A 5,739-nucleotide genomic window follows, 5' to 3' on the forward strand; every position below is an offset into this window, starting at 1 on the left:
GGGATGTATGAAATCTGTGTGGTTACAGCCAAATGCATGTTCTGAATGCAAGTGCAGTAGTTGTAGCCTCCCCTTCAGTGTTCAGGTACATCCTTTTGCTGTCCTGAAACTTGTTTGCTGATTTAATCTGTGCTTTCTTCCCTCCGCCTTATCTCTCCTGTTTTTCATGCTTCCCTTCAGGAGCCTTTTCTTGCCTTTGTCTCTCTGCATCTAAAGGAGGATGGCCTTTTGTGCTTCTCTCTCTGGAGGAGAGCAGGGGTACATTGTTATAGTGTGTTCTTGAATCATCTGCTGAGAGCTCAGGCTGTAGAACTCCAGCCCAGTGCCCACTGCAGAATCACCTGTAAGGCTGGCACCCTGTGCACATACACACAAATATTTTGTAGCCGCTTTCTTTATGAGGACTCCAGGCAATATGCAAGGAAAGTAAGCTTTTCTGATGGGGAAGTGACTCCAAATAGAGATTTATATTCCCTTTGCCAAAGCAGAAGGGACAGTTTTTCTTTTTAAGAAAGATGGTTTAGCCTTTTTTCTCCATCTGCTTGCTATCATAACACAAATTCTGCTCAGTGTCTAGGAGCTCCAGACAAGCGACCACTGTGCTGAACATTTTCATTTTTCAGGATAACGACGACGTGATTCATTGTTAACACCCAGGATAGCTACCCTGGACTTGAGAAACAGGTAATTAAAGAATGTAATTTATCTGAGCTACTCGAGATACGCATCTCAGAATAAGAACTGAAGGCACTTGTTTCTCACTATTGCTGTAGAGGAAAGCACAGCTCACCCAAGACATGAGAATTAGGCAAGATACTTGTATAAAAGTATTGGGCAGACAGGTAGGGGCTGAAAGAAATGAGGTAATAGCAGCTCCATCTAGTGATGGACTGGGGAGGAGGGAAGAAGTCCCAGCAGGGAGCAATGGTCCTTATTCAACCCACAGACAGGTGCTGGGTCCTCAAGTTCTCTCAAAACATAGCTTATCCATCCATGAAAACACTTGCAGGATGGATTCTGGTCTCCATTTTGTTATTTGTATAACACCTCTGCATTTGTGCAAGAGCCCTTGGATGATGGTTCTCAGGATGAATCCAGTCTACTCTGTGTTTTTTATCCTTTTGCAGGCTCCTAGACTTCAGCCAGGCAGCTTCTCTGCTGTGTGGCTACTGGAGTCAACCATGCCTCATACTGAGGTCCCTGGTGTATTATCCACGGTGTCCAGTCCCTCTGCAGGTGTCTTTCCTCATTCCTCATGGCTGTGCCCAGTGAGTGACCAGGCTTCTTGGAGTATTTAGAGCAAAATCATTGCCATAAGGTGAGTCTTCTAGTTAAAGAAAAAAAAAAAAAAAAAAAAAAGATAATGTGTCTTTCTACTTCATTGCGGTTTTAGCCTTCTTCTGCAGGGACAGACCTTACTAGCTGGTTTTTGTCACTGTCCACTCTCTCCCCTGCCCCCATCCCTGTAGGCTGACAAAAGCGTGGCCTCTTCCTCTGGCTCAGAAATGTCCATCTCTGGTTTTTCAGGGAGAGCCCATTCAGCTCAGACTGGTAGAATTATCAATTTCATTAGAAATAAGATGTTAAAGTCCTTTTGAAGTTGATGGCTTTTCCTGTAGCCTTTCAGGTCCGTGCTGAGATGTCTTTGCCTTGTGCCATTATCTTTTTTTTCCCCCCTCTCTTCTTTCTGTCTCCTACAGTTCCCTGCATGGATGAATACAGAAAAGGTCTTTTCAGAAAAGGTCTATAAAGGTCTTTTGTGAGTTGCTATTCATTAAATTCCCTTTCCTCGACCCGACTGTGTACAGTGTTAACAAGACAGCTCTCAGGACCCTTGGGCATGGCACTGCTGTCTTTAAACCTTCCCTTACCTCATGTCAGTGGTGGCAGCAGCGTGTTGCCAGCGTGTCACCTCTTCCCAGCTCGACTGAGACACACATTTCAGTGGTGAGAGGTGTTCTCCAAGTCCCTGCGAGGAGCAGGGGAGTACTGCAGTCTGTCTTGTGTGGAAGGTGTCAGGCAAAAGGAAGATAGCTGCTGCTGTGTTGCAGTCCTGAGCACATCCTTTATCAAGCCCTTCAGTGGCAACATTGAAGGGGGAGTTGCTTGCACACTGAGGCTGACAATCCGAGCACAAACAAGTGAGATGCACTGTGTACATTTGCAACTCTTCCTGACAGCTCTCTTTAATCAACACAGTGTACCCTGCAGGCTTTCCCTGGAGTTCACTGCAGCTCCTGCCTTTTGTTTGAAGGGAATTTGTTTGTCCCAGAGTAAATATAACTTAGCCTTTCTGCACCGTTCTGTAGTGCAAATGGAGGATGGCAGCAGCAACAGCCTCAGTATTGCCTACAATGTGCTCTGCTCCTGTGGTGCCAGTGTGACAGTGAGGGCACTGTGGGGTGGTGCTGTTCAGGGTGCTCTTCCTGAACCTAAGGAGGATGAAAAGGTGACATATAGGAACCAGAGCATCTACTGCATGACCAGGTAGCTAAACACACCCAGCCCATCATGTTAATACTGCATTGGGAGGCAAAGTTCCCCTGGCAACCCCTCAGGCCCCAAGCTGACTTTCTTTGGACACCTGCATGTGGATGCTTGAAGAGAAGAGAGAAAAGATGCTTTTGGAGCTTCAAGAGGAACGGAAGCTGGCAGTTCTGGGATTTTAAAAAGGGCCACTCTGGCTCTGCTGTTGGGCATTGAAAAGCCACTGCTATTCCTGTGATCTCAGATGAGTGGGAAAGAGAGAGTTCTTTCAGGCAGATGAGCAAAGCCTTTGATGGTAGGTGAGGTTTAAGTGTAGTTCCACCATGGCTCCCTCACTTTGTCATTTCAGGAGCACAGCTGTGAAATGGTCCCGCGTTGTGGGCAGTGCTGGGCTGGCCCCACTCCTCTGGTGCAGAAAACACTCCAGTGTCCTGGCTGGTAAGGATGGAACTTTCTGTCTACATAGATGGTGGGGTTTTATGTGGTGAGGTTTCCTCTGTCAGCCCCAGTGCTGCTCCGTGGGACCTCCAGCTCCTCCCTCTTCAGCCCCAGTCCTGCAGTTGCCTGCCTACAGCTCCTGGATGCTCTGCTCACTGCAGTAGCCTTAGGGCAGGGAAAAATCCATGCACTTCCCAATTCACACACTGACACTGGAGAGGCATGTGCTTCCTGAAGTGCCTTGGAACCCTCTGCCTACCTCTAGGGCTGGGAAACATGGTTTTGTGCATATTCCACTTGGGTTTGTTAGGAGAGCACCTCCCTCCTGGCAGGCACTGGTGCAGTGGATTTTGGGAATTGGAGTTGTCATTTTCCCAGCCTAGATGTATTTAACAATTGGTTGCAGCAATGGGTGTTTAATTCTCTTGCTAGCATTTCCAGGCCAGCTATTTAATTTTTTTTTTTCAAACCCCTTTGCTTCTGGAAATCCTGTAATCGAATCCAAGCTCTGTCAATCTAATTAGTTTTGAAGAGCAGAATCTCCATAACTTAAAGACCTAAATAAGCAGCTTAATATGAAAACCTAGTTTCTCTCCCAACACGTAACACCGTCCTGTACTCCCCCCCAGAAATTCTTCCTGAACAACAGCCCACTGTGGCTGCTCTCCTATCCCTCTGTTAACCTCCCTCCTCTCTTCCCCGGCCTCTGCCTGGGCTGTGTCCATCGGGAGCTGAAACAACCAGGCTCATCCCTCTGCTGCTCTTCTTCAAAGAGCCTTTCATGATGCTGCTTGCGTAAAAGATGCTGATGCTGCTTCAAATGCCAGCATGGAGCAGGCCGGGGGCGGCGCAGAGCAGCTCCTGGTGCTGCACAGGAGCCAGGTTGGGCAGGGGAGCTGCACTTGGAGATTTCACCATGACGTGATCAGGCCCTGCGTGTGCTGCACAGGGGGATCACTGGGATTTATGGAGGGCAGGTTGTACTCTGATTTGATTTGATTTTTTTTTTCCAGTAGAAATGATGGTGCAAATAAGAGCAAACACCAGTTCATTGAAAAAGAGTTGTGTTCCCTCTTGGCTGTTTGCTACTCAGCGTGGCCAGAGTTCTTAGAAGCTGCAACTGTACAAGACAGTAGTTTCTTGGCTTCTCAGCCACTTCTGCTCTTAGATTTCAATTTCTCTTGTTTTGTTTGTGGTTTTAATTATTTGTTTTCAGTTGCTGTAGGGTATTGTGTTTTTTTCAGTGCAAACTGACCCCAACATCCTTTCTGTGCTGCTGTGGGGTTTTGCTCCTGAAGACCCTGACCTTGCCCTGTGTTGGAGCCATGTCCCATGAGGGTCATGCAAGATTTGACTAAAGGAAGCAAACCTTCCCACCACTATGAGAAAAGGTTGTTATTTTATTCTCTTGTGTTAGTCTTCCCCTTTTTTTTTTTTTTTTTTTTTTGTGGCTGTCTGGTTTTCCTGGGACTGACAGGCTCCACAGCACATCAGTGGGGAGATCTGTATCCACCGGGTTCTCACTTGGCTCCCACAGCCCAAGGTGAAAGCCACGTGGCAGCCAGGTGAGCTCCCAGCAAAGTGAGCCTAGCTCCAGCAGGAGCTGGAGGGAATTTGGGCATTTATGCTTTGTCAGGAGGTTTCTGGCTGTGAGAGTGTGCCCAGGGGAGCGCGGCTGAGCCGCCGGCCTTGGGGAAGGCAGGCAGCAGGCCGGCTTGCTCTGTAATTGGGGGCAGTAACCAGCTGCCTTTGATGTCTGAGCCGGGCTGAGAAAACCTGATGGCAGACTTCAAAGTCTGTTGCTCCAGCTCCCCTGATTATCTATAGGCTTCTGGTACGTCCCCCAAGACTGCCAGATTATCCTGGCTAATGCTGTGCTCTTCCCTGTGCCCCCCCCACCCTGCCTGGCGCCAGCCTCTTGCTTTCAAGGCTGCAGCTTCCATTGCTCCCTGTCCTCCTGCCTCTCCACATCACTGTGGGCATACGGCAATGGCATTTCTGGGCAAGAGACAGAGCTCCTGACACCTGTGAGGCAGAGGCAGCATTTTTGGAGAGCTTGCCTATAGCCTGCACCTCTGGGCTGTATTCCCCCTCCCCATTTGGTCACAAGAGCAAACTGAAATGTGGGGAGCTCTCTGCAGCTGCTCTTTGCAAGGCACAGAGGTGTTTACAGGCACACAGGCTGAAAACCCTTCCTGTGCAAAGCTGGATTTGCCTCAAATATGGTTTGAGGTCTGATTTCCTTTGGATGGTGGCATTTGTTGTGACTTTTCAGTGGAAGCCAGCAATGAATGTGATGGCTGCAGGCGCAGGAAACCACAGCTTCCCTAACCCCAGTCGCCCAAATGGGGTGAGGGAACTCATGGGAGCCATATAGCCAGACTGGGATCTGGGTTTCAGCCTTTCCTCTGTGCTTGCCTAATTGCTTTTGGGTGTCAACAGATTCCTCCTCCTAAAATAAACACTGATTACTGGGTCACCTCCTTCATTCTCAACAGCTTCCTCTGCAGCCTTTCTACCCTGATGTGGGGCTGACCCTGCCTTATTTCCATCTCTCCCCAGGCTCCCTGCAGTGTGTGAGTGTCAGCACTTGTCTGGCCCAGAGGTTTCCAAGTCACTGTGGATGTTGCTGATGGCTGCTCTGCTCTTTTACGCAGAGCCTCCACCTTGCTGCACTGGGTTTGGTAAAACTTTCCATGCTGCATTTTTCTGGAAAGCTTTGACCCAAAGTGGCTGAGCAACATCCAAAAAGGGCACCTTTGAAGGTATCCAGGGAGAGGCAGGAGGAAGGAGAATAAGTATGGAGGCATGCAA

At 48.7% G+C, this 5,739-nt stretch overlaps 1 long non-coding RNA gene across 1 annotated transcript; it reads left to right on the top strand.

Moving 5' to 3' along the window:
- The first annotated feature begins 1,266 nt into the window (after window positions 1–1,266).
- LOC137468660 (uncharacterized) lies at window positions 1,267–4,594 on the top strand. Its single transcript, XR_010996088.1, has 3 exons — window positions 1,267–1,318; window positions 2,837–2,925; window positions 3,942–4,594. It is a non-coding gene; the product is annotated as an uncharacterized lncRNA (long non-coding RNA).
- Window positions 4,595–5,739: the final 1,145 nt, after the last annotated feature.

The sequence above is a fragment of the Anomalospiza imberbis genome, chromosome 2, assembly GCF_031753505.1.
Source record: "Anomalospiza imberbis isolate Cuckoo-Finch-1a 21T00152 chromosome 2, ASM3175350v1, whole genome shotgun sequence".
NCBI classification, from domain to species: Eukaryota; Metazoa; Chordata; class Aves; order Passeriformes; family Viduidae; genus Anomalospiza; species Anomalospiza imberbis.